The 9492-nt window shown below is 36.8% G+C and overlaps 1 long non-coding RNA gene across 1 annotated transcript; it reads right to left on the bottom strand.

Moving 5' to 3' along the window:
- Positions 1–2456: 2456 nt before the first annotated feature.
- LOC149411261 (uncharacterized) lies at positions 2457–3236 on the bottom strand. Its single transcript, XR_016304878.1, has 2 exons — positions 2978–3236; positions 2457–2880 (listed from the first exon to the last, which is right to left on the bottom strand). It is a non-coding gene; the product is annotated as an uncharacterized LOC149411261 (long non-coding RNA).
- Between the last annotated feature and the right edge of the window lie 6256 nt (positions 3237–9492).

The following is a 9492-nucleotide window of genomic DNA, read 5'->3' as shown; positions in this document are numbered from 1 at the left end:
AAATAATTAAAGCAATACTGTAGATAAATCATTTTAAAATCTGTGCCATTCTTTATTAAAAAAGCAAAAAATATGTATTGAAAAAAGCTAGCTAAATTTGTTGTACATTTTTTTATGTTTTATTCTCTTTTTTTTAACTGCATCATTGTACACTTCATGTAATATCCCTTTCTTTTCACTTAATTGTTACTACATCGTGTGTATGTAATATTATGATGTAGGTACAATATATGTATACAATACAGCCTCTATGAGTAGGACCACAGAATCCTCCTTGCGAATCTTAAGGAAGATGCTGTGTTTTTACTTACGATGGCTAAATAACGCTTTATCTAATTCATGCGAATACCTCAGCATAGATTTTCCTAGTGAGGTGTTCACAAAACACTACTACTAATCCAGACAGATACTAATTATTTACATTTTTTGTATATTTGGTACGTATTTGGTAAACTGTTTGTAAGACCCGTTTCTATCTGATTAGCGCAATTGGTAGAACAGCGTCCCAGTAAGGGGTTGAGATGCGCCCATACATTATTTTGATTTTACCTTTTTTAAATTTTCGTTTGAAAATCACTAATGTTGTCTTCAATAAGTAAATACAGGGTTTTCCAATAAGAGGTGTTATTTTGATATTGAATCGCAAAAGATCAATAATTTCGTTGCTTGTGTGGCACGTAGCGCCATCTTGTTGAAAGTAAACGTTGTCCAAATCAATACCATTCAATTTCAGCCACAAAAAATCACTAATCATCTCTCGATAGCGCAATCCGTTCACCGTAACTGTTGGTCCAGCCTCATTTTCGAAAAACTAAGGTCCAATGACTCCGCCAGACCATAAACTGCACCAAACAGACACACGTTAAAGATAAAAAGGCTTTTCAACAATAACTCTCGGGTTTTACGAGCCCCAGATGCGACAATTTTGCTTTTTGACGAAGCCACCGAGGTGAAAATGGGCCTCACCACTCAAGATATTTGCATTTGATTCACTCGAGTGAATTTTAATAATTTCAATGCATTGTTAAAGCGTGTATCGTTCCATTTTTATTAATTACGTAGTTTTCACTTGTCGAATGTTAAAAAATGACAGCTTTAAAAGTAAAATCTACCGAAATAGCGGGTTTTTTAAAATAACTCCTCTTATTGGAAAACCTTGTATTACAATTTGAGGTTTTACTCAATAAATTATTGCAAAAAATTAAAAATATTCATCCTTGAATTGTAGAAACGTCAATAGATGTCGCAAATAAAATTATACATATTCATCTAAGACACTATTTAGATTGAATTTAGCTCGAGTTGAATCTTGTGATCATACATAAAGATACAGTGAAATAAAATTTGCATTAAGAAAATAACTATAATGTTTGTAGTTCTAACGAGAAGTGTGATGCATTTAAACATGACTGAAGGAAATAGGGACGAATTAGCGCTGTTGGTATATCAGCGTCCCGTCAAGACGAAGGTCCTTGGTTTAGGTCCCGTAAATTTTTCCTTCAGTAGTTAAATATTACAATTTGAGGTTTTACTTATAATTTTAGTAAAAAAAAATGTCTTTTAATTTTTTTTTCAATTGTATCAGACGCAAGTCCTTTACATTGACTATAAATAGGGGGATGCTGGATCTTCTAGTCGGTGAGCTGCTTTATGTTCAGGACCTTTTCCGGTTGCTGTGATGTCGTGTTTCCAAGGAGAGAGCAGTAGGTAGTCAGAGGAAGCGCAAGGTCAGAAGTCAAAGGCGATTGTAGTGGTTCCAGCGGGAGAAGCAGTCCAGAGTGAAGCGGTCAGAGTAGATCTCGAAAGAGAGAGACTTGAGATCGCTTTACGCACGGTATATATAGGACTAGCAGGAGCGTGCACACATTGGTGTGCGCGCGTCTAAACCGCCCCGCGTAAACGAGGTGCATTTTTGTGCAGCTTCGTGTGTTTTCATATGACTTTAATAGTCAATATTAAAATTATTTATTCAATAGTACTGAAAACTGTTTTTCCCTAGCTTTTTTTTATGTTTTTATAATAAATTGTACAGTATGAATCAGTGGGTCCTCAGACCGACATTGGTTTGAGGAAATCCTTATAACTACTTAATATTAATGTTTACATATTTCAATATTACTTTACAACATAGACGCGAGTGCAGCCTTTCAACCTGTATATTTTTATTTAGCATTATTGCGGCGAGACTCACGCAAATCTAACATTAATTTGCGCAATTATATATGAAAAGAGAAATATTTCTAGGTTTATCGTGCTTTGCGGTGATTGGCTGGCCGTCGCCGTTCCGTATTTGGCCTGGCTTCGCCTGGTTAAAGGAGAGGGGATGCGACGTAAATACTGGGTCCACGGCTTGCGTTGTGCCCAGTGCTCTCCAGCCGGAGAGGAGATACCATGTGTTAAATAACTGTTAGATTGTTATTTACAGACTTGGTGGGAACACAATAATAGAACGCGTGTTCCAATATAATGATTTATTAACAATTAAGTGCGGATTGTCTACGTCTTATCTCTGAGCTGTCGGTTTGGTAAAGAGCGCGAGCAGATGCATCCGTCATCTTTTATACCCCTATCAGTCATCTCGCTCTTACGCATTCAACAAGCAGGCGTACCACCAAAAACCTTTCTTACATCCTCCCCTACTAAAATTGAATGCCCCTATCTATATATATCATACCCTATTACTACATATTTCATTTACAATTTTATTTTATATATTTCATTTACTAAACAATTAACACAACATATTTTTTTTAATAAAATTAACTATCATATGCCGCGTTTCTTTCTGCTTCCCTTCTCTTGTCTCGTCGCCCGTCCACTCCTCCTCCTGGACTGCGAGGTCCTCATCTTGGCCGAAGTCTTCCCTGCCATGGGTTAGACCTGAAACATGGAGAAACAGTATTAGAGTCACTTCTATTACGTAACATACCTGAGAGATTAATTTCATCCGTCGACAGTTCCCTAGTGTCAGACGTACCGACTTCCGGCTTATCTCCCTCCTGCCATGAAACATGTAATTTCTTTATCTGGTCTAAATGTCTTTTCCACACCATATTAGACTTGTTAATTTTTATGATATATATTTTTCTACCTTTTTTTTCAACAATAACCCCAGGGACCCATAACCTATTACCCTGAGCTCTGAAATCTCTAGTCATCACTTTCTGACCTATATTCAAATCTGACTTATTTCTACCCTTATATTGTCTTTTCTGATTGACTTGACTCTGAATAACCTTTCTTATTATTTTTTGTTGACGAGTAGAACTTGAAGTATTCGTTCTTTCCTCAACCTTCCTAGGAATCAGAGAGTCAAATACTGTTCTAATTTTTCTTCCCATTAATAATACAGATGGTTCACACCCTGTTGTTGCATGAACGGTATTTCTATAGTCAGTTAAAAAGTTACCTAACTTTTCTTTATAATCTGAAGGAAATCTATTATTTTTACAAATTTTTTTAAGAAAATTTTTACAGGTTTTAACAGCATTCTCAGCTTGCCCATTGCTACTCGGGTGGTTAACTGGACTAGTAATATGTTTCATACCATTTTTCTTACAAAAATTTTCAAAATCCTCAGAACAAAAACACGTACCATTATCACTAACTAAAGTTGCTGGAAAACCAAATTGTGAAAATAATCTATGAAGTACTTCAACATTTTCTTTTGAAGACAGACTGTTCACTTCCAGACACTCGATCCACTTCGAAGAAGAGTCTATGACAATTAAAAAGTTTTTATTATGTAAGCTACCATGATCAATATGCACCCTGAACCATACTTCAGGTTCATAAGGCCATACTGCTAATGAACTCTTTTGTGATTCTGGTTTAATTTCTAAACAATCTCTACAATTTTCTGTTATTTTCTCCAAATCTAGATTAATTTTTGGCCACCAGACAAAGCTTTTCGCAATGCCTTTAGTCTTAAAAACCCCTAAATGAGATCTGTGTAACATCTTTAAAACTTCTTGTCTTAAAGACTCAGTAATAACAACTCTATGTTGGTATAAAATACACCCATTTATCAATGACAATTCCAACCTTTTTTCCCAAAAAACTCTAATAAAATTAACATTTTGTGCCTTTTTTACTGATGCTGGCCAACCCTCGATAAGAAATTGTTTTACTTGACTTAAAATTTCGTCCTTTTCGGTCTCACTTCTTATCACGTCTAAAGACAAATTAAACCCGTTATTTTCAAAATAATTAATGTAACCAGACTCTATATTATCTTCACAGCTAACCTTTTCAATTGGACACCTGCTCAGAAAGTCTGAACAATTATTTTTCGACTTTACGTATTCAATCGTAAAATTGAACGATCCTAACATAACTGCATAACGCTGTAATCTTGACGCCGCAATCTTAGGAATTTCTCTATTCTGACCGAAAATTCTGACCAAAGGCTGGTTATCTACAGCTAAAATAAATTCTCTGCCATACAAATATTGATAAAACTTCTTAATCCCAAAAATTATAGCTGTTGCTTCAATATCCAAAATCGAATAATTTTTTTCCGCTTTATTTAAAGTTCTGCTTGCGAACCCTATTGGTCTTTCTACGCCGTTTTTAAATACATGGATTAACGTTGCTCCGATCCCATTCAAACTTCCATCCGTGACAAGTTTCACAGGAATATTCTCGTCGAAATGCGTTAAAATCCTATCCGAAGTTAATATTTTTTTTATTATCGCAAAACTGTTTTCTTGTTCTGTATCCAATTGAAACTTAACATCTTTTTTAAGTAAATCGTATAATGGTGACAATATATCTGCCATGTTTGGAATAAAATTACGATAATAACTAACCATACCTAACAAACTTCTCAATTTATTTAAATCACTAGGCGCTGACGCGTTTAAAATGGCTTCTTTATTCCGCTGACACGGTTGAATTCCTTGCTCACTTATTTTATAACCTAAAAATTCAATAACTTTTAAATTGAATTCACACTTTTCACTATTCACCGTTAAATTACAACTTTTTAACCTATCTAAAACGAGACACACGTTTTTTTCTAAGTCGACTTCATCTTTTCCTATAACAATAATATCATCCAAGTAGAACGTCATGTTCCGTAATCCTGATAAACAATTTGCCATTGCTTTAGCAAAAACTGCTGGCGCTGGTGCTAACCCAAACACTAAACGTTTATATTGAAACAATCCCAAGTGGGTATTTATTGTTGTGAAACGTCTACACTCATTTTTCAAAACAAACTGATTATATGCGGATTTTAAATCAATTTTAGCAAAAACCTTGCCTCCATTCACTTTGGTTAATAATTCCTCAATTCTAGGTAACGGATACTTGTCAATTAATAACTGATTATTCACTGTAGATTTATAATCACCACATAATCTAATGCTACCATCTTTCTTAATCACAGGTACGATTGGACTCGCGAAATCACTATACTGAACTTGTTCTATAATACCGTTAGAAAGTAAATTACTTAATTCTTTTTCAACTTTATCCTTCAAAGCAAACGGCATTATTCTGTGATTACGAAATATCGGTACAGCACAATCTTTTAAGGTTAAATTCACTTCGTACTTGTTAAACTTTCCTATTTTATCCGTAAAAACTTCTGGAAATTTTTTCACTAATCGCTCTTTTAATGTATTCTGTTTTACACAATTAACGATCCCCGTTATCCCCACGTTAAAGAGATTCATGAAATCACGTCCTAAAATCGAAAGTGACGAACTACGCACGACAATAATTTTTAGTCGGTGTTGTAGACCATTATACTCTAGTATCGGTGTGAAAGTACCTACCACACCAATGAGCGTATTGTCAAAACTCCGTAAGCTCACGTTTTCGTGCAATAACTCAATACTGCTGAATTTATTGAGATAACATTCTTCCGGAATTACGCTACAAGATGCTCCAGAATCTACCATAAATTTATTATTTATTCCGTCGAGTGAAACTTCTATATAATATGGCTCAATACTTATCACCAACCATTCCATCCGATAACAAAATATTCACGTTTTTACGTGTTGTCACCTGTTTACACTGTTTTGCTAAATGACCTTTAGTACCACAAATTTTACATACATAATTTTTGAATCTACATTCTACCGCCGTGTGATTATTATAACCACAAACCGTACAATTACGCTTTGTAACATGATGAATCGGCGAACGAGCCCGATTACAGCTACTGCTTCGCTTGAAACTATATTCATCTCTCTTTTTCACATGCGTATTAGGTGAGACACGACCTCCGCCGACTGTTAAATTAGCTAAAACTCTGTTATCAGCTGATTGAGATTGGGTTGATGCTACAAGTTCAATACACTCTGCTACTTGCACACATTTTTCGAAAGTATATGATTCACTATCGAGAAATAATTTTTCTCTAATCTTACCGGGTTTACAACCTAATACAAAGAAATCTCTTAATTTCTCTGATAAACTATTCCCGAATTTGCAATTGCTAGAAAGAGATTTTAAACGAACAGCAAAATCGCGAACTGATTCGTCATTCCTTTGTTTAGCTGAATAGAACTGTGACCTTTCTTCAAAGAAACATTTTGTCGTACAACAATATTCATTGAGCTTAGATATTAAATCTTTTAAATCAACCTCTGTTACTTTTTTTGGAATACACAAATTTACCAGTAAAGAAAAACAATCATCTTTCAAAGCATTTAGGAAAATAGCTCTTTTTTTAACATCCGATGCGTACTTTTCATCATTCACAAGGAGGTACTGCTCGAGACGGACCTTGAAGTTCTCCCAGTTACCGTCACGCAAACTGAAGGACCCCAATCCTGACTCCATGCTTCCTCTACCCAGAAGGTACCCACAAGACAAGAAAATAAAAACAGAAAAAAACTTCCCAAAGATTTCTCCGCTCTCCAATCTGCTCCTTGGACCCTCTCAGGAAACCGCTCCTTGACCCTTGTTGCTGGATGGCTCTTCCCAGACCGCTCTGAGACCTGGCAACACCGATCCTTGACCCTGGTGCTGCTGATGGCTGCCCCCAGACCACTCTTGTGGCCCGGACCCCTCCGATCCTTTGACCCTTGGAGATGCTGCCGCTTGACGCCCTGGACCCTTCCGTGCTTCCCCCTTCCGAGAAGCTGGTTGGCTCCAGTGGCTTCTTCTTCTTCTTCACTCCTTTCAGTGAAGAAAACAATATTTTCGGTCCGGCTTTTTTTACCGACCCGAATAATATGTTGCAATCCGAACTTTTCGATAATATCGCGTATATTTTTCCTTGCGAAATCTCGCGCGTTGATTCTTTTAATCAATGTTTTAATGATTTCCGTAGGCTGCGCCACTGTTAAATAACTGTTAGATTGTTATTTACAGACTTGGTGGGAACACAATAATAGAACGCGTGTTCCAATATAATGATTTATTAACAATTAAGTGCGGATTGTCTACGTCTTATCTCTGAGCTGTCGGTTTGGTAAAGAGCGCGAGCAGATGCATCCGTCATCTTTTATACCCCTATCAGTCATCTCGCTCTTACGCATTCAACAAGCAGGCGTACCACCAAAAACCTTTCTTACACCATGTAAATACTAGCTTTCTTATCCTCCCATGGTCAGAAAGCTACTTTGCGGCTTTTGGGTAGCATTGCGTAATGCGTTCGATACATCAATGATAAACTAATGTTTATAATATAAGGTTTTTTGCAAAGCACAAAGGATAACAAATTATTAGACGCCTGAAATATCAATACATATTGAAAAGATCTCCGGAGTAAAAAAATATATATATATATAAATATACGAGTATAATAAGCAGTAATTGTTGATTGACGTACTAGTAAATATTTAATTAGTTGGCGGACTGGAAATAAGCCGACGTGGCTCCGTCGTCCAGAGCATCTGACCGGACATCAGAAGGTGCGGGTTCAATTCCCATCGGCGGCATTTATTTTTACTCGGGAGATGTTTTCAATTTGTATTGATATTTCAGGCCACTAATTATGGCTAATAATTTTAATAATTTCTTTAAAAAAAAGTTCATTACACATCTGCGCAGACGATGGACACTGTAATAGTGTTCGAACCATTGGTTAAAAAATGAGGCAGCGCATCACTGCATAATACCCCAAAAATAAATCACTGGACAAATGTTGATGCATTAAAAAGATCTCCAAGATTTACAATATTATGTCAAAATTTCTAAAAAAAAGCTAAACTTGCCCCATTCTACCCCACAAGATGGCGTACAGATTGGCTGGTCCGCGTAAATTGTGCGTCTAAAGTAATACGGTTCAAGAGTTCCAAATGGTTATATAATACGTAAATAAATAATTCCTTAGAACAAATCACTAGTCATCAATAGAACCCTTGTCTCCACCATAACCCTGGCTCATTATTTTTGGCCTTTTTCCATTTTGCTTTCATTGTAACTCATTATGCCCAGTTTGTCTACTATATTTAGGTCTATCCAAAAAAAACCTATTTCTTGTTATTTTCTCAAATTTTGATTTGAAATTTTGTGCAAAGATGGAGGTCTTAATAGTAATATTAATATTTGGATGACTTGTATAGCGCCGTTTACGGGAAAAATCAACACTTAAATATACAGGGTTTTCCAATAAGAGGTGTTCTTTTGATATTCAAAGAAACTTTTCCCGTAAAAGATCAATGGTTTCGTTGCTTGTGTGGCACGTAGCGCCGTCTTGTTGAAAGTAAACGTTGTCCAGATCAATACCATCCAATTCCAGCCATAAAAAAATCATTAATCATCTCTCGATGGCGCAATCCATTCACCGTAACTGTTGCTCCAGCCTCATTTTCGAAAAAGTAAGGTCCAATGACTCCGCCGGACCATAAACCGCACCAAACAGTCGCATTTTGAGGATAGAGAGGCTTTTTAACAATAATTCTTGGGTTTTCCGAGCCCCAGATGCGACAATTTTGCTTGTTGACGAAGCCACCGAGGTGGAAATAAGCCTCATCACTCAAGATGATTTTTCAATGGAATTCTAATAATTGATAATAGTGAATTTTAATAACTTCAATGCATTGTTAAAGCGTGTATCGTTTCATTTTTATTAATCACGTAGTTTTTACTTGTCAAATGTTAAAAAATGACAGCTTCAAAAGTAACATCTACCGAAATAGCGGGGTATTCAAAATAACACCTCTTTGGGGATCTGGTGAGGAGGCACGGAATGAAAGATGTTGTGGTGAAGGTCAGAGTGTTTATTTGATGAGTCAGGTAGCCGTGATGAGATGACGTTGTACAGATGTAGTATTCTCCGGATGCAGGCGGTGATGGCAGGTCAAGCGCGGGTCTGTGAGTCGACGCCGGGCGCTGGTGACCGGACTCGTTGTCTGTCAGGCACTGGCGATCTTGGCAATCAGTACTCCAGTGCTGACGGGAAGGCCGAAAGTGCGGTGGACCTTGTAGGCGGTTGAGCGGGAGTTGAGCTGACCAGTGAGGATGCTGCGTGTCCTCGTGGTGGTCATGGTGAGTGGATGAAGCGCTGGTCAGAGACGCTGGAACCAG

The sequence above is a fragment of the Hesperophylax consimilis genome, chromosome 26 (assembly GCF_061612785.1).
Source record: "Hesperophylax consimilis isolate HC1 chromosome 26, BYU_Hcon_1.0, whole genome shotgun sequence".
Classification (NCBI taxonomy): domain Eukaryota; kingdom Metazoa; phylum Arthropoda; class Insecta; order Trichoptera; family Limnephilidae; genus Hesperophylax; species Hesperophylax consimilis.
This window is presented reverse-complemented; position numbering and strand designations above follow the sequence as displayed.